The following is a 20,043-nucleotide window of genomic DNA, read 5'->3' as shown; positions in this document are numbered from 1 at the left end:
TAAATGCATAAAATAAAATAAAATACATGGGATTACAAAGGAAACCAATTATATTGAAATAAAGATGTACTTCTTTAAAAAAAAATAACCCTATCCAAATTCATGGATGGGAACTTGCATATATCTTTATTTCAGTCTTTGAGGGTCCCAAATTAAGAATCCTTGGCCCAGATGGGCTCTGCAGTCAGGCTCTACATCTAGAATTGTGGGACATCGTGGCTGGTTGATACCAACCCATCGTCACAGAATACTATGAATTTCAGAGTTGGAAGAGACTTCAGAGTGTCTCATCAAATATGTAACTGAGAGGCAGCTAGGTGGTACAGTGGATAGAGAACCAGCCCAGAAGTTAGGAGGACCTGAGTTTAAATCTGACCTCAGATACATGATACTGACTAGCTGTGTGACCCTGGGCAAGTCACTTAACCCCTGTTGCCTCACAAAAACAAAACTGTGTAACTGAGCAGAAATCCCTTCTGTATCACAGGTAACAAACACTCATCTAATCTCATCTGGAACCCCTCCAGTGACAGAGAGATTAGGACCAACTGAGGCAGCCTCTTCCAGGCCACATTGATTCATCTCTTAACTTCCTCACTCCAAAGACCTAGACAAGTAGAAGCATGGTATAGAACATGGTATAGAACACAGGGTATGGGGCAAGAGACCTTACCTGGACCTTAGGCAAGTAATTTCCATCTCTGTGTCTCAGTTTCCTCATCTATAAAATGAAGGATGGATCAGATATTAAGACTGGAAGAGACTAATAAACTATTCAAGTCAGAACCCAAAGGGATCTTAGAACATAGAATGTCAGAACAGGAGAGGCCTTAGAACAGAGAATATCCAAGGTAGGAAGGCCCTTAGAACATGGAATGTCAGAGCTGGGAGGGCCTTTAGAACATGGAATGTCAGAGCTGGGAGGGCCTACTTGTCCATCTCACCTGTTCTTTTCATTTTATAGATAAAGAACCTGAAGCCCAGAGAAATGAAGTAAGTGTCCAAGGCAAGTCAATGGCAGAGCTTCAACTAGAACCTAGGGATCTGGTAACATGGTGAAACAGAACAAGTGTTAGCCTTGGAGTCAGGAGACCCAGGTTCAAATCCTGACATTGACCAGCAGTGTGATTATGGGTAAGCCACTTCACCTTTCTATGCCTCAGTTTCCTCATTTTTAAAATGGGAAGAATAATGACTGTATCACTCACCTCACAGGGTGGTTATGGGTTAGGAGCCTTACTGCTCTCCAGAATTAGGTGTTATTATGATCCTGACTCCTAATCCAGGACTTTTCCCCAAGGTTCCACACCTTGCACTTGACAGAGTTGAGATTAAGCCCACATTATCATGTCTTCCTTTTGGGCTCCACCAAACTGCTGTGTTTATACCAGTTTAAATGTTTTCTAAGTCAAGACACATTTTTGGCCTTATTCACATGCATGTGTCTGGCTCATCTTCCTTTCTTCTTCTTCATAAGGATCCCCTCCCCCACCTTACCCCACTGTACCCTCCCCTCAAGAAAGAGGGTCACTGTTTCTCCCACACTTTGGGAGTATTAGTCACCTGCTTCTGTGTCATCCTCTTTGGAAAGTCCACACTGATCAGAGGATCAAATGTATGGGTCACTGAATCCATTTTCTGGCATTCCTGTGGCCAGGGCAGCTGGTACTGGGTAGGGCCCATGTGGCCTGGACGTGACCCTCGGACGTGATCCTCATGTGCTGGACCAGAAGCCCACTGGGGGATAGGAGAGGGCCTCCTGCCTGGCTCTCGCCATGGCTAGTAGGAATCGCTCTCCTAGGGATCATATATTTTACATTTTTTGGACTGAATGTGTGATTTTATCGTTTAAGGAGCTCCCAGTGTAAGAACTACTTCTACTCCTACTGAGAGTTTTCTGGGGAACAGAGATGTTACTGTGCTGTAAGAAAACAGCACAGGGACTGGGTCTATGACTTCATTGGTATAGGGAACTCCCAGGGGAGGAAACTCCTTCTACTAATGCAGGTTGGCATCTTCTCTGCAACTCATAGTCTCAGAGAATTGCCTAGAGCACAGAGAGGGTGAGGGGCTTGTCCACGGTCACAGCCACGATGGGTCAGAGGCGAGACTTGAACCCATCTCTTCCAGGCTTCAAGGCCATCTTTCTATCCATTTGGCCACATTACCTCCCAAGGAATTTAATGGTCTGTAGAGGACTAAAAATATGTACAGAGAAGTGCATATATGTAAAAGATGGCATGTGTTATGTTTGTTGTATATATTTTATTTCTGTAGAATATAAGCTCCTTGAGGACAGGTACTATTTTATTTTTGTTTTTGTGTCCCAAGTGCTTAGCACGTGCTGGGACTTCATGACTCCTGGAATGGCAATGGGATTCATAGAAATTCTTCTGTCCTTCCAGTGATAGGATCAAAAAATTTGAGAGCTTAGAAAGGCAACAAAGGTCATGAGATCTAGTGATTATTTGGCAGCTATGAGTATTCTGAAAAGTGAGCAATATCTTTCCACCCCGAAGGATGAGAGAGAGAGAGAGAGAGAGAGAGAGAGATACACACACAGAGACAGAGAGAGACACAGAGAGAGAGAGAAAGAGATACACACACAGAGACAGAGACACACACAGAGAGAGAGAGATACACACACAGAGACAGAGACAGAGAGAGATACACACACAGAGATAGAGAGACACAGAGAGAGAGAGAAAGAGATACACACACAGAGACAGAGAGAGACACACAGAGAGAGAGAAAGAGATACACACACAGAGACAGAGAGAGAGACACAGAGAGAGAGAGAGAGAGAGAGAGAGAGAGAGAGAGAGAGAGAGAGAGAGAAAGAGATACACACACGGAGACAGAGAGAGACACAGACAGGTAGACACAGAGACAGAGAGAGAAGTGAAAAGAAGACTCTGGATGTGGACCCCTGCTGAACATCCTGCCTCGTGAATCACATCCCCTCTCACTTGCAAGTCACTCTCCTCATCTGTAAAATGACGGATTTGGGTTAGTTGATCTTTCAATTTAATTCAATTCAGTTCAATAAACATTTATGAAGAGCCTACTATGTGCCCAGCACTGTGCTAAGTACTAGGGATACAAAAAGAAGCAAAAGATGGTCCCTGCCCTCAAGGAGCTTACAATCTAATGGGGGGGGTGACAACATGCAAACAAATACATGCAAAGCAAGCTATATATAGGATATATAGGAAATGATTAACAGAGGAAAGGCATTAGAATTAAGAGAGGTTGGGGAAGGCTTCCCCTAGAAGATGGGATTTAAGGAAGCCAGGGAGGTCAGTAGTCAGAATGGAGGAGGGACAGGATTCCAGGCATGGCGCACAGCCAGAGAAAATTCCCAGAGCTGAGAGATAGAGTGTCTGGTTCATGAAATAGCCAGGAGGCCAATGTCGCTGGATCAGAGTACCTGTTGAAGATAGAGGTGTGAGAAGGCTGAAAGGCAGGCGGGGGCTGGGTTAGGAAGGGCTTTGGATGCCAAACAGAGCATTTCGTATTTGATCCTGGAGGCAGTAGGGAGCCACTAATATCCTCCATTCTAAAGCCATTTTTCCAACTTCTACGTTCTGTCTTCTGAGCCCCCTTCTAGCTCTGAGATTCCATATTCCAAGTCCCTTTCCAGGGCTGACATTGTGTGTGGTAAGCCACGTTCCAGTCTTCATATTCTCTGTTCTAAGCCTCCTTTGATCTGACATTCGATGTTCTAAGCTCACTCTTTGCGTTCATATTCTAGGTTCTAAGGGTCCTCCCATCAATGACAGCATTGTTTTATCTCTTTTTGTATTTTGCTCCTTCTATTGTACTAGTTTGCATCTTACTGAAAGTCTCTATAGTAGAAAGTATGTGAGACGTAGGATTGTGGCAGGTTGACTTGGAGGGAGGCCGGAAGGAAGCCAGCATGGGGAATCCCACGGCCCAGGGGAAAGGTTCTGACCCAGGTTTGCTTTCCTCTTACTCCCCTAGTGTGGATCTGGATGGCAGCCCAGCTGCCTTTTCTGGCTCTCTGCCCCTCTAGCCTGAGTTTGGGGGCTTGCCATCCCTCCCCCATAGGGATGAAGGAGTGAAAACAAGGGCACAGAAAGAAAACAAACTATATTTAACCTGACAGCCAGCATTAGCAGAGTGGGGGCCAAGGCAGTCTGAGACGCCTCACTTGACCTGTCCACGTCTCTGGGTTACATATCCCTTGCTGCTCTGCCACAATGTACAGACCTATGGCGAGCAGTAGGGGAGCATTTGATGTTGCTTCTCCTTTTGGTACTTGGAGAAACTTCAGTCTCCCTTTGACTACGAAAACTTATCTAGAGAAGTGTGGAGAGGGTTCTAGTTTTGGACCTAACATTTGGGTTCAGATCTTGCCTCTGACACTATATAGACTCAGGCAAATCACTTCACCATCCTGGGTGTCTGTTTCCTCATCTGTAAAGGAGAGTTGGACTAGATGCTAAGTCCCTTCCAGCTCTAAATCTATAATCCTTTTTAGATTGGAGGGGGAGGAGTCCAGGATGTACCTATCCCTTAGTACCTGTCCAATGCTAAGACCTCCAGCCACGAGCAGGGGAGGAAATTCAAGCTTGCCGGGAGTCCAATGATTGCCTTCTAAGCCTTCCATGTAGGTCTGGGCTATTGCAGAGAAGGGGGCAGCTAGGTGGTACAGTAGATAGAATGCCAGGTCTGGAGCCAGTAAGACTCATCTTCCTGAGTTCAAGTCTGGCCTCAAACACTTATTAGCTGTGTGACTCTGGGCAAGTCACTTAACTCTGTTTGCCTCAGTTTCCTCATCTGTAAAATGAGCTGGAGAAGAAAATGGCAAACCACTCCAGTATCTTTACCAAGAAAACCCTAAATGGGGTCACAGAGAGTTTCACAGGACTGAAATGACTGAATAACAACAACAATAATTGAAGAGAAAGGAGCAAAAAGGAGCAGGTACATGGGGGGACAGGGATGGAGGACAGCTATCCATCATGAAATAGAGTGCTAGACTTGGAGTCAGAAAGTCCTGAGTTCAAATCCAAACTCTCAACACTTACTAGCTGTGTGACCCTGGGAAAGTCATTTGACCTCTATTTACTTCATCTGTAAAGATAGCATCTACCTCCCAGGGTTATTGTGAAGATTACATGAGGTAATACTATAAAGTATTTTGCAAGCCTTAAAAACCCCACATACATGGAGCTATCTAAATAGCTGTTTACAGGTGAGAAGAGTAGGCATGTAGGTATAGTTGAGGCAGCATTGGTTTTGAAATCAGGAAAACTTGGGATCGAACTTTGTGATTCTGGTGAGTCAAATGAGTTGACGTTTGTAAAGCACTTAGTACAACGCCTGGAAAATAGTAGGTGCTTAATAAACATTTGTTTATTCATCTAACCTCTCCCCACCTCAGTTTCCTCATCTATAAAATGGGGATGATGCTGGCTTGTAATACCTACCTCACTGGGTAAGGAAAAAAACATACGTAAAGTCCTTTGAAAAACTTAAGAAACATATACATATATCAATGTCAGTTATGATCATTAGAGAGAGACCTAGAGTCAGAGGTACAGTGGGAGACCACGGGCAGAGCTGTCTCCTGCCTACTGAAGACAGCTGAACCTCAGCCCCCTTCCCTCTTCTAAGTGCAGGATCATTCCTGGAGGAAGTCTGGAACCTTGGAAGGGTCGGGCACCAGCCGAGCAGATGGTGAGGACAGGGGAATGAGAGCTGCCTGGGTGACATATGATTCAAGAGCTGCTGCTGGAAATACAGTAGGAGGGGGAGAGGAGAGGCAGACTGGGAGGGGGAGGGGGGAAGCAGGCTGGGAGGAGAGAATGACCCAGGATCAGATTTTGTTCCCAGGGGACAAGTGAGAGGAGAGTCTCTTTGTACTCAGCATCTACTCCTGGATGCTCTTGGGAACTGAAGGGAAGGGAGAAGTCTGGGACTGGAGGGGCTGCGGATGGTATGGTGAAATGTGGGCTGGACTTGAGTTTGGACCTCAGTTCAAATCCCAGCTCTTCCACTTGCTAGCTGTGTGATCTTGGGAAAACTGGATAACTTCTCTGGGCCTCAGTTTCCTCATCTGTAAGATGACAGCATTAGCCTCTAAGGCCCAGGTCTATAATCTTAGACTGTTCTCAGGGACCCCCTACTCTGAGGGGCAGATGGAGCTCTTCTCCTCAGGGAACCCTTGTCTGATGGGGCCAGACATAGCCCCAGCCTTCAGAGACCTCATCCAGGGTGCCATAAGACAGGCTCACAGGGGGCCAGCCCACAGTCAGATGTTGGAAAAAATTAGACCTAAGTATAGACAAATGCAAATCAGTATAGTGTCAGCCAAGTCCCTAGACCCTGAAGGACCCCAGGGTAGAGCAATCAAGGAAGACTTCCTGGAAGAAGGAAACTTTGAATTGGGGTGGATTTGGTATCAAAGTGCCTTAAGGTAGAACTGAGAGGGGCCGGTATTAGGTTCTAAAATCTGGAAGGAAGGGAGGCAGTTTGGTATAGTGGAAAGATCATGGGCTGTAGGAATAAAATTCAAATCTTGCCTCCGATACTTACTATCAGGGTGACCTTGGACAAGTCACTACCTCCCTGGGCCTTAATTTTCTCTTCTGTAAAAGGAGGACTAAGAGGCCTATGAGATTGCTTCCAGCTGCAGATACATGATTCTGTATCCTAAAGTTAGTCTCTGGAGCTCATGGCCAGACTAGAGGTGTTAATAAAAGCAGCTACTGCCCAGTAACTGAAGCTGCCTTGGGATTTGGACAAGGGGAGCAGCTGCTCAGTCCTGCCCCAAGGCCCTAGCTCTCCTGTAAGCTCAACACCAAGAAGTGCCACCCCAGCCTGGCAACTGGCGGCTGGGCATGTCCAAAATAGCATTGTAGAAAATTAAGAGCTGGAAGAGGTCTTAGAATGTACAATATCAGAGTTAAAAGGAACCTTAAAGGGACATAGAATGTTAGAGCTGCAAGGGGGGGCCTTAGAATACATACACACACACACACACACACACACACACACACACACACAAACACATATGTGTATATATACATCAGCACCCCCAAGACCTCAGTTCACACAGATAGGGTCCAATCTTGTATGCTTATTCTAAAAGATCAATATCTCTTTTTTGGCTTATATATTTTTATCCAGAATTTCCTCTGGGAAATCTCTAAGCATGCTAACATCTAGGTTTCTACAAAGATCAACAAGGACCATAGATCCCTTACAAGTATTCAGGGTAACAAATGCATTCTGAGTAGAGGCTTTATTTCACCCCACAGAAAATAACAGAAGGCACAAATGATTTACAGGAGCTCATAAAGAGAAAACATAAAAAACACAATAACCTATAAGAAACCAATGCAATTCTCCCCTCTGAAGGGAACTAAACCTTAGGGTTGCAAGCAGAGCAACACCCTGCTATTCTGGTGAAATCCCTCTTTCCCACAGGGTCCCACACAGTCCCCTTCAGAGAGTCATACTGCCAGCATGGTTTGGACTCCCTCCAAGAAGGCAAACAAAATTAGATCTTCTGGACAGGTCATCCCTTTCTTATTAGACCTGCATTATTCAAATAACTCACAGTAGAGCAAAGTATAGGCAGCTGGGTGGCACAGTGGGTAGAGTGCCAGGCTTGGAGTCAGGAAGACTCATCTTCCTGAATTCAAATCTGGCTTCAGACATTTACTAGCTGTGTGACCTTGTCACTTAACCCTGTTTGCCTCAATTTCCTCATCTGTAAAATGAGCTGGAGAAGGAAATGGCAAACCACTCCAGTATCTTTGTCAAAAAAAATTCTGTAAAGAACTGGACATAACCAAAAATGACTGAACAGAGCAAAGAACAAAGGCCTTCCCTTGCCCATATCATAACTTATTAGCAATTTCACCCTCTTGAAATTATTTTGTATTTACTTATGCACGTGCTGAATTCCCCTCAGTAGAATGGAAGCTCTTTGAGGGCAGAGATTATTGTACTTTTGCCTTTCAGTCCCCGTTGCCTAGCACAATGCCTTGCACATAGTAATCACTTAATAGATCTCTGGAGTCTTAAGAAGCATCTAGTACAACTCTATTTTACAGTAGAGGAACCTGAGGCCCAGAGAAAGGAAGGGACTTGTCCAAGGTCACAAAGCTGCTAAATCACCGGTAGGTCTGGAACTCAGGTCTTCAACTCCCAAGTCCAATGTTCCTTTATTCACACTGGATTTCCATGGAGAGCAAGATCCCCCTCTCCTCTGCCTCTGAAACCCCTTCTATTTTAATTAGGGAAGCACTACAGTACAGTGGGAAAAATTTTTATAGGATTGAGAGTCAAAGGACCTGGGTTTGAATCCCTGCATGTCTATCTCCCTCAGGGATCAGGGACACCCAAGTGGGTTGTCTTCCGGGATCTTCATAGCTGATGGTGGAGCGTGGAAAAGTATCAAGAGGCGGAACTGAGAAATAGGCAGAATGTGGCACAGCTGCCCAGTTCATTGCTCATTGCAAATTGGAAGGGGAGAGTGGGAAATGGAGAATTGGAAAAGTAGCTTGGAAGTGGGAATTCCAGCTTCATTTGAACCCAAGACTGAAGCAGAGTCTACAAAGGATGCTAAAGGAACAGCTGGGCTAGGCTGTGAAAGCTGCCTCAATTAGGGAGGGGGAGGGGGTCACCGGGCAGCCCTCCAGCCTGCCCGAGTTCCCTGAAGATGTCCCAACAGCTTGCTTATATGCTTGGGAGCAGTTGCACGATAAACCGTTTGTCACCCCCTTGAGCCAGCAGCCAATCTGGTAAATACTGGCAAAGTAGGTGAGAGGAGAAGAGGGTGGTCTATAAATAGCCCCCTGACTCAGTGTCAGCATCCCGTTGAAAGGTTCACATGTGTTTATGGGGCTGCTGCTTGAGGAGGGGGCGGGGGGAAGGAGGGAGGAGGAGGGGAAGTGTTCCAATGCCCCATGGGCCCTGCCCCCCCCCCACTCCCACTCCCACGATTCCTCAGCTGTGAGTAGCAGTGTCCGCTTACGATCTTATATGAGACCCTGCTTTTTCTGGGAATCCCAGGACTTCCCAACATGCTCCGGCCACTCTACTGAGGCAGTATTTGCTTGTTGGTCCTTCATGCCTTTGCTATCCTGTGCTCCCCCTCCCCCCAGCAGAACATCCTGCCTTCTTCTACCCTTCCAGATCCTGCCTGTCCTTGAAGCCCTAGATTAGATCCTCTCCCCTCCTCCAGGAAGTCTTCCCTGATGACAATAACAACTACAACAACTACTACTAGTACTAGTACTAGTACTACCACCACCACCACTACCACTACCACTACCACCACCACTACCACTACTACTACTACTACTACTACTACTACTACTACTACTACTACTACTATTTACTACTCAGATGCAAGGGAGCAGTGAAAAGGGTTCTATTGCACCAGGAATCTTTGATTCCTGGATTTGAATCCTGCCTGAGGCTCAGAATCTCAGGTTCTTCCTCCATGGTATGGGAATGATAATACTCTTCCTGACACAAGTCAGTTCCAATAAGCATTTATCAGTCACCACTGTGGGGTGCTAAGCCCTTCGGTTACAAAGGCAAAAATAAAATAATCCCTGCCCTCAAGGCATTTCTACTAGCAAGGTTATGGTCTATCTCAGAAGGTGGTTGTGGGGCAGCTAGGTGGTGCAGTGGATAGAACACCAGCCCTGGAGTCAGGAGGACCTGGGTCCAAATCCTGGCTCAGCCATTTGACACAACAGCCGTGTGACCCTGGGCAAGTCACTTAATCCTGATTGCCTCAAGGGGGAAAAAAAGGTAGTTGTAATGAAAGTGCTTTTCAAATCTCTGTGCTGATTTTAAGTACTGTTCTAGACCACAGGGAATCTCATGAAGAGTTGCAGAATTCCCCAGTTCTTCTAAGTCCCAGCTACATCAGATTGTAATTGTAAGATATACGATATAAGACAGATATAAATTAGCCATCCCCATGCCTACCTCAAGAGAATGTGTACTTCCTTCTCACCTAGAGCTCTTAGAACCTAGTAGTTATCAGAGAAGACTTCTTGAAGGAGGTAGGACCTTGCAATCACAACACTTTACATTTCTATTGCAGTTTTACATACATTTAATCAGTCATTCATGCATAAGTTTTCTCTAGGTAACTGGGTGGCCCTGTGAATAGAGCACTGGGGCCTGGAGTCCAGGAAGATCCGAGTTTAAATCTTTCTCATACACTTACTAGCTATGTGACCCTGGGCAAATCACTTAACCCCTGTTTACCTCAGTTACCTCATCTATAAAATGAGAATAATAATAGCCTTTACTTCCCAAGGTTGTTGCGAGGATCAAATGAGATAATCATTGTAAAGTGTTCAGTCAAGTCCCTGGCACATAGTAGGAGCTAAATAAATGTTAGCTATTCTTCTTATTAGCTGTGTGATCCTGCACAAGTCACTTAATCTCTGCCTCAGTTTCTTCATCTGTAAAAATGGGAGGAGGGGCAGCTAGGTGGTGAAGTAGATAGAGCACTGGCCCTGGAGTCAGGAGGACCTGAGCTCAAATCTGGCCTCAGACACTTGACACTTAGTAGCTATGTGACCCTGGGCAAATCACTTAACCCCATTGCCTAGCCAAAAAAAAAAAGAGTCATAAGAATACCTGCCTACCTGTTATGAGGATAAAATGAGATAATATTTATAAAGCATTTTGCAAATCTTAATGCACTCCTTATGGAGGCTTGGCTTACTGTCTTGGCAACCCCCTCCCCTCAGTTGTTAGTATTCTTTCCTTCCTCAGATTGTATAGGGTATTCTGAAAGTCTTACACTTTAATAGCTGAATCAGGGTGTTCCAAAAGTGGAATGCCCTCTGTTGTCTTTATTTGTCTGTTGTAAACTCCAGCAAAATGGAAGCTCCTCAGTTTTGTTTTTTTTTTCTCTGTATCTCAGGTGCCTGGTATAGTCCCTGGCACACAGCAGGCACTAGATAAATGCTGGTTGAATGAATGGATGAATATGTGTAGACTGGCTATAGAAATGTAAAGTGTAATTATTACATGTCCCACCTCCTCCAAGAAGTCTTCCCTGATAACTGAAGTTGATGCTGATCTCTCCCCTTTCTGATGGCTCACAGCTCTGATTGTCTATATGCCACAAGCCTCTCTGGAATCTGTTGTAATAAGAAGCTCACAGGATTTAGAGCTGGAAGGAACGAATTCAATGCTTTCTAATGTACTGTCTTACAGTTGTAGCACAAATGACTTCGGGCCCCAAATCCAGCTCAGGGGGCTGCAATATTTGGCAGGTTAGAGGTGCTTTTTTGACCCTTCTGGCTTGAACCCCATCCAATGTGTTTTCATGCAGACCAAACCATTTAGATGCATGAAATCATCAGTAAAAGCTGTTTAATGAAAACAGGGTAGCAAGGAAATGAAGGACATTGAATTAAGCATTCCACCCAGCATGTACCTCCTAGAAAGTGCTACCCCCAGTTCCCCATTAACCACTCTGCCTCCACCACACAGCTGGTGTGATATACAGTGAGTCATTTATGGAAGGGTGCCAGCATGGGAACCAGGGGCATCATAGAGAGCATGGGTGCTTCTCCTTGACACGGAATTTAGGAGTGTGATAGAGAGAGTCATGGCTCCTCCATGGCCCAGGAACTAGACAATCGCCAGAACACAGAGCCACTTTTTCTTCTTATCTCTTCCTGCCTAACCTAACCTTTATGAGGCTTTACTAATAGTCCCCAAAGCCTTCCAGGAGAACATAAGTAAATTCCACAAGAGAGTATGGGATTTGTAAAACAGATGTAATGATATCAACCATGCCTACTTCACAGAGTGACTAGGAGAGGGGTGCAAAGAGCTACACTTGAGGACCTAGAGGGCCACATGTGGCCTCCAGCTGCAGGGCCCCACTCCTGGACTACTGTATTTCTTCCTCACCTACAGATTTTAGAATCTTTAACTTTGGTGTAGTGGGAAAAAGCAGATTAATTAAGACCTGGATTCAAATTCCACTTTTGATACTTACTAACTGTATGACTCTGGGCAATTCATTTTACCTCTCCAGGTCTCGTGTGTAAAACAGGACCAATAATATCTGTAGTTTCTACCTCACTGGGCTGTTGTAAGCCTCAAATTAGATAATCGACAATAAAGCATTTTGAAGACTTTGATCTGATTATATGCATATATTTATACACATTCATTTATGTATACATGCATTACACATGCATGCATACATGCACATGTATGTACATATGTATATATACATATATGTTGTTCGGTTGTTTCAGTTGTATCTGACTCTTTGTGACCTCATTTGGGGTTTTCTTGGCAAAGATACTAGAGTGGTTTGCCATTTCCTTCTCCAACTCATTTTATAGATGAGAAAATTGAGGCAAACAGGGTTGTGATTTGCCCAGGGTTACACAGCTAACATAAACAAACAAATGAATGAATGAATGAATGAATGAATGAATGAATGAATGAATGAATGAGTGTGTGTGTATAGTGGGTTGTTATTAATCAAGCATCTGTGGTATTGTCAGTATAGGTAGTCCTTCTACCCACGTAGATCACAAGGGCTCCATTGTCTTCAAGAGTTGCTGTGGCCTTACAGTTCCTTGTTCGCTGGCTAACCTGGTGGTGATGAGCCTCTCTGAATTATCTGGTCCTCAGAATAGAAGGTATCCAGCCTGTCCCTGGGCCATACTCAAATCCTTTCCAGTCTAGCAGAAACCTCTAGAGCTTTCTTTTCCTGGAATACCCTGAATTAAATCGCCCTAAATGCAAATTTTAGTAGAGTAAATGATTTTATGAACTTACTAATTGCTAGATTATAAGTTCTCTGAAGGTAGACACTTCAATTCCATGAACCAAACTATATGTGAAGAAGTGATGCTGCTAGGCGCTGGGATATGGATAGAAAATGAAAGCAGTTCTTCCCTTCAAGGAGATTACAATCTATTGGGAGGATATAACATGTACAGAGATCAGTAAATACAAGGTTACTGATTTAGAGCTGAGAGAGACCTTAGAGGTCACCTAGCCCACATCCACATTTTACAGAAGGGAAACTGAGGCCAAGAGAGATGAAGTGATTTGCCCAAGTTCTAGATGACGGTGACAGAGCTCCCATTTCTATTTGTTGTGAGTAAACCTCCAAGTGTAATAGGAGTGAGGACTATTATTAATTATAATGATTCTGGGGGGGATTTATATGCACCTTTGGGACCAATGGTTGCTTGTTCTCATTTATATTTAGTTTTTCTTCTTTTAATGAAGGTAGGCAGTGTGTCACTATGGAGAGTGGGCCAGTTGGAGTTGGAAAGACTTGGGTTCCTAGCCTGTCCCTGATACTGGGTATGTGACCATGGGCAAATCATTTAACTTGTCCGGGCTTCCAGGCAACTCTCTAAGACTCTAAGTTATATATGAAATTCTACCTCATACCCACCAGATTGGCAAAATTGAGAATTAAAGGAAAATGACAAAAGTTGGAGGAGTGTGGGATAAAAGACACACTGATGCACTGTTGGCAGGGCTGTGAATTGGCTCAATTTTTTTTGATGAGGCAATTGGGGTTCAGTAGCTTGTTCAGTGTCACACAACTAGTGAGTATTACGTGTCTAAGGCCAGATTTAAACTCAGGAGCTCCTGAATCCAGGGCTGGTGCTCTATCTACCATGCCACCTAGCTGTTCCTAGAGCTGTGAATTGGTCAAGTCTTTCTGGAAAGCAGCTTGGAATGATGGCCCCCAAATTACTAAACTAGGCATACCCTTTGACCCAGCTATACAAAAGGGTTTAAAAAAAGAGGTGATGGGGAGAGGGAGGAAGGACCTGTATATTCAAAAATATTTCTAGTAGCTTGTTTTTTTTCTTTCTTTTTTAAAAATTTATTTATTTTTAGTTTTCAACATTCACTTTTACAAGATTTTGAGTTCCAAATTTCCCCCTTCCCTCCCCTCCTCTCCCAAGACAGCATGCAATCTGACATAGGCTATACATGTACAATCATACTAAACATATTTCCACATTAGTCATGTTGTGAAATAAGAATCAGTACAAAAGGGAAAAACCATGAGAAAGAAAAAAAAAGAGAAAATAGTATATTTAAATCTGTATTCAGACTCCATAGTTCTTTCTCTGGATGTGGATAGCATTTTCCATCACGAGTCTTTTGAAATTGTCTTAGATCATTGCATTACTGACAAGAGCTAAGTCTATCAAAGCTGGTCATTGTACAATGTTGCTGTTACTGTTATGTACAATGTTCTCCTGGTTCTAACAGCTCTTTTTATCATGGCAAAGAACTGGAAACAAAGGGAGTGCCCATCAGTTGGGGAATGGATGAACAAATTATTACATATGAATGTAATCACATACAATTGCACCATAACAAATGATAAAATCAATGGTTTCAGAGAAACCTGAAAAGACTTATGTGGACTGATACATAGTGAAGTGAGTAGAATCAGGAGAATAATTTATACAATAACAACTTTGTAAAAACAAACAACTTCAAAAGACTTAAGAATTCTAATAAATTGCAATAACCAATGATGATTCCAGACAATTGATGTCTCACCTCTTAATAGAAAGGTGATGGACTTAATAATGATATATTTTAAGAATGTACATATTTTAATATGGCCAATGTAGGAATTTGTTTTGCCAGACTATATTTATTACAAAGGTTTTGTTTTCTTTGCCTTTTCAGAGGGGAAGGGGAGGAGACAATGGGAGGGAGAGGAAATAAATACTAATTGATAAAATAAGATAAAATAGAAGCTGTTAGAGATCAGTTGCTGAACTTCATCAGTGAAGGAAGTTTCCATAAAGAGAATTTCCCCACAGTGAAGAATTCATGGTTCTAGATTTTAAAAAAAGAATATAAATATATGATTATTTCACATCTGTAAATCTCATTTCACCAGTAAGATTATAAGCTTCCTGAGGGAAGGTACTATAAAATAGACTTCTTTTTTTTATACCCATCTAGGCAACCTGGCTTAGTAGATGGTGAACTGGTCTGACATTCATGAAGACCTGGATTCAAGACCTCACTCTCTCTGACCACACACTGGCTATGTGATCGGGGGCAAGTCACTAACCTTTAAGTGGCCCAGGCAGCTCTCTGACTAGAGGAAAGAAAGTCAATCTGTGATGGTAGGGAAAGCTCCTTCCAAAGGCTTCCCTACCCTGATGAAATCACAGGTAGATTAAAAAAAAAAGTGCCTGACACACATCATGGATTCTATAAATACTTTGTGAACTGAATCAACTTAAGCTTTATGATACAATGTTTCCATTGATCTGAACTGGAAGTAAGGAGAACTAAGTTTTGGTCCCAGGCCTGTTATTAACTCATTTTATGAGCCTGGGCAGATCACTTCTCCTTGGGACTCAGTTTCCTCCCCCTATAGTTTGGGTCCCCTAGCTCTAAAATTTTGTGAACTCATGAGTAGACCCATGTTCTTGAGAAGGTCCAAGGGGACTACTTACTAGATCCTTAAGGGATCTCAAGCAAGTTGGGCAGCTGAGGTGCCCTAAGGCAGGGCTGCTTAAACTTTCTCCACTCAGGACCCCTTTTCGAGTTTAGACAGTATTTGCTGGAGTCGCGTGGCCTGAGGGCATGTGTAGTACAGAGTGCACATGCTGTGTGTTGAGAACCAAGCTTTCATAAAGTTGTGGGATGCAATGTGGACAAGCACTACCAGAAGCACCTTGGATTCATTATATGTTTGACTTTGAACTAATTTTTGGTCGTTGCGCATCCAGAAACATTTTACTGTTGGCAAAGTTTCCGGTCAGGACCCACAGTTTAAGAAGCACTGCCAGGTGTCCAAGAGTAGAACTAACTAGACTGTGGCCTCTGGGAGGAATTTCACACGGTACCCAGGCCCAGGGCTTCAAGGACATCTGGCCTGGGGAAGGGGCCAAGGTTACAGACCTCCTGCTGCTGGGAAATGGCACGTACACCCTGCTTGGCTGGAGAGACAGAGAGAGAGAGAGAGAGAGAGAGAGAGAGAGAGAGAGAGAGAGAAGAGAGAGAGACAGAGAGAGAGACAGAGAGAGACAGAGAGAGAGACAGAGAGACAGAGAGAGAGAGAGGAGAGAGAGAGAGAGAGAGAGAGGAGGGAGAGACACAGAGAGAGAGAGAAAGGAGAGACACAGAGAGAGATGAAGAGACAGAGAGAGAGGAAGAAAGACAGAGAAAGGAGAGAGGAAGAGAGAGGAGAGAGACAGAGAGGGAGAGAAAGGAAGAGAGAGAAAGAGAGAGCCAGAGAGACAGAGAAACTTGGGTCTTGAACCCACAACCACTTATTTCCTCAGGATCCCTTGTGGTTTTAGACAGAGGATCTCACCCAGCATTGCTTTCCTTTGGAAATGTTCAATCGAAGGAAAGAGATCTGTCTACTCAGGAAAAATGCAGCCACTAGGTATTAATAGCTACCCTCTGAGGCCACTGTTGATAAGAAAGGAATTCAGCCAGGAGTCTTGGAGGTGTCATTATAGTCCCAAATCTCCAGTCCCCAATGGAAGGCCTCTAGCAGCTCTGGAGGGGAAGAAGGAAGGGGCAAAGTCTGGAGGGAGAATTCCCAGTTGGGAACAAACAAAGAACCCAGAAGCCCTGCACTGGCCTGCTAGATGAGTGATCTGCCCCAGTTTTTTGAGCTTCCAAGAAGAGTGTTAAGTCCAATGGGTGGGGGCTTCCAGGAAGCAGTGAACCCAGTTGCTGCTTGGGTGAGGCTCTAGCTTGCTTGCTGGCTCACTGGGGCCTCATGATGGCCCCTGTGGGTGCAGGGCAAGAGGCCAACATTGCTGGGGGAGCTCTGGCTCAATCTTTGGCTCTCCCATGGCTCCTAGGGCTGAGGGAGTCAAGTGACAGTAACATCTGCTCCTGCCTGGGAAAGACACAGCTGCTGTTTAAGAAGGACCTAGCTGACACTGCTCCCTTCTCCAACTTCATGGTGCCCTGCCCCCATCTCCTCATAAAAGGGATATAATTTTAGAATTAGAAGGAATCTTAAAACATAGAATGTCAGAGCTAGAAGGGACTTTAGAACCCAGAATGTCAGAGTTAGGGGAAGCCCTTAGAACTCAGAATGTCAGATCTGGGAAGGGCCTTAGAACACAGGATGTCAGAGTTGGGAGGGAACTTAAAGACCATTCACTCTAAATTTTCATTTTGCAGATAAGAAAACTAAATTAGATAAGGTGAGTGACTTGTCTAAGGTCATAGCAGCAGATCTGCTAGTGAAATGTCCAAATATTGTGCCCTATTATCTGGAGCAGCTGACCTCCAAGGTTCATTCATCAGTCCGATCCAGTTGAACCTGAGCCCACAAGTTCCCCACTCTTGGTATAGGCATTTAGTGACTCCACATGAGTGAATAGTGTGGTATGGCATCTGGAAAAGCCCATTTGATTTTTGGCTGCATTAATAAAGGCACAGTGTCCAGGGCAAAGGAAGTGATGGACAGTCCCACTGTCCTTTGCCCTCGTCAGAACACATCTGGAGTGCTGTGTTCAGTTGTGGCCGAGTCTTTTAGGAAAAGACATTTATGTATAAGCTGGAGAACACCCCATTAGAATGGAAGCTCCTTGAGGGCAGGAACCATTTGTTCACTTAATTGGTGCTTAATAAATGCTTGTGGATTGGTTGGTCAGCAATCAGAAGAGAACAACCAGGAGGGTAAAAGGCCATGCCACAGGAGGATTACTTGGAGGGGAACAGGAATGCTTAACTTGGAAAAGAGAAGATGGGGAAACATGAATAGTTGTCTTCAAGTGTTTTTAGGAGTGGCATGTGAAAGAAGGATTAGGCTTCCTCTGCTTGACCCCAGATGGTAGCCCTAGGAGCAATGATGGGAGTGAGAGCTTGGTATGAAAAAAAAAAAAGCCAAACCCTTTCATGACAATTAGAGCTGTCTCAGAATGCAACAGGATGCTTTAGCTCCCATGATCTTCCCATGGAGGCTGGGATGTTATAGAAAGGATTCCTGTTCAGATGCAGGTTGGATTAGGTGGCCTCTGAGATTCTAACCCTTCTAACCCTGACACTCTGTGAATCTGGCTCCTGGCTCCTAGGTCAGGGCTCTTTCCACTGCATAACTCATTCTTTTAGAAGAAAACAACAGTGGCCTGAGTGTCTGAACACTCTGTCCCATTTACTGGAACTAGGACAAAATAAAAGCAAGAAGATGGGCACCTTTCCCATTCTGCCTCTGCCTGGTCTTTTGCACAACAGCTTATTGCATTCATTCCCTGGCTTTAGCTCCCTTGAATACTGTAAACATCTTACTGTGACCTCCACTGAAGCAGCCATATTCTTGGGGTCTTGTTTTGATGAATGGCCCATTGTGGTAAGGATGTCCCATTCCACTCTTTTCTTGCTGTTCTAGTATTTGCAACATAATACTGTGTGATTCAGACATAATACTTTGTGATTCAGGATTCCTCAGTATGTGATCTGTCTCCTATTGGTATGCGATCTCTCTCTTTCCTAGTGGCTGTTAAGTGTGCAGAGCTCTGGCCTTAAAATCAAGAAGGCCTGAGTTCAAATCCTGCCTTATATCTCATATCTTGACCCTGGCCAAGTCACTTAACTTCTATTTGCCTCAGTTTCCTCATTTGTAAAATGGGGTTAATAATAACCTCTATCTTTTTTTTAAAAAAATTTTAATATGAGGCAATTGGGGTTAAGTAACTTGCCCAGGGTTATACAGCTAGTATCAAGTGTCTGGTCTGAGACAGGATTTGAACTCAGGTCCTCCTGACTTCAGGGCCGGTGCTCCATCCACTGCAGCACTTAGCTGCCCCAATAATAACCTCGATCTTAAAGGGTTGTTGTGAAAATAAAATGGTGACGTGAGACTGAAACTCAGGAGACAGAATAGTTGGATTTGTAGGTTTGGGAGTCATCTCCATAAAAGAGGAGATTGTAACTATGAGAGCTAATGAGATCATCAAGAAGAGAGGCTGTGGAGAGAAAAGAGGGCCCAGGAAAGCACTTTGGGGATACCCAGCCAAGTAGAGCTTGTTGTGTGTCCTTCCTTCTGGAAAAGGAGCAGGACGTGAGTGATGAGCCAGCAAAAAAGATTGAGAAGAACAGGTCAGACAGGTGGGAGGACACCCAGAAGGAAAAGTGTCAGAAAAGCTAAGGGAGGAGGAAGCATGGGGGTTGGGGGTGGCAACAGTGTCAGAAGCTACAGAGCAGTCCAGGCTGAGCACTAAGAAGAAGCCAGTGGACTTGTCACCAAGAGATTGTTTGGCAGCCTCAAAGAGAGCCATGTCAGTCAAGTGGTGGGACTTAGAAGCCAAATTGCAAGGGATTCAGAAGTGAGTGGGAGGTGAAAAAGTGAAGGCAGAGAATGTAAATTGCTGTTTTTTTCTGGAGTGTGGCTGGGGTATAAATGAGAGCTATAGGATGATAGCCTGAGGGGAAGGCAGGACCAACTGAAAGTTTTTTTTTTTTTTTAAGATTGGGGGAAAATTGGGCAGATTTGTAGGCAAGGAAGCTGGTAGCTACAAAGGATCTGAGATTTAGAGCTGGACTTAGTTCTAAAGACTATTTAGTCCAACCTCCTTAATTTTTACAGATGGGGAAACTGAGGCCCCCAGGCGTTAAATTATTGGTCCGAGGTCACTTCATGGCAGGGATGGGATGTGAACCCAGATCTTCCAATTCCAAAGCTAGTGCACTTTCCATTCTACCAGGTTAAAGATATGTGTATGAGAGAGACAGGGGCCGCTAGGTGGCGCCATAGTGCATAGAGTGCTGGACCTACAGTCAGAAAGACTCATCTTCCTGAGATCAAGCCTGGCCTCAGATTCTTACTAGCTCTATGACCCTGGGTAAGTCACTAAACCCTGTTTGCCTCAGTTTCCTCTTCTGTAAAATGAACTGCAGAAGGACATGACAGATCACTCCAATATCTTTTCCAAGAAAACCTTGAATGGGGTCATGAAGAGTTAGACGTGACTGAAAAAAAATGACTTATTGATGAGTGAGACAGACAGAGGAGAGAGAAACAGACAAAGA

At 44.3% G+C, this 20,043-nt stretch overlaps 1 long non-coding RNA gene across 1 annotated transcript in view; it reads left to right on the top strand.

Moving 5' to 3' along the window:
- Positions 1–125: 125 nt before the first annotated feature.
- Positions 126–20,043, top strand: part of LOC110206115 (uncharacterized) — a 32,273-nt gene continuing 12,355 nt past the window's right edge. The window contains exon 1 of the long non-coding RNA XR_002323799.2: positions 126–1,134. This is a non-coding gene — a long non-coding RNA (uncharacterized LOC110206115). The remainder of the gene's footprint in view (positions 1,135–20,043) is intronic.

This window comes from Phascolarctos cinereus, unplaced genomic scaffold (genome assembly GCF_003287225.1).
Source record: "Phascolarctos cinereus isolate Bilbo 61053 unplaced genomic scaffold, phaCin_HiC Scaffold_726;HRSCAF=1367, whole genome shotgun sequence".
NCBI classification, from domain to species: Eukaryota; Metazoa; Chordata; class Mammalia; order Diprotodontia; family Phascolarctidae; genus Phascolarctos; species Phascolarctos cinereus.
This window is presented reverse-complemented; position numbering and strand designations above follow the sequence as displayed.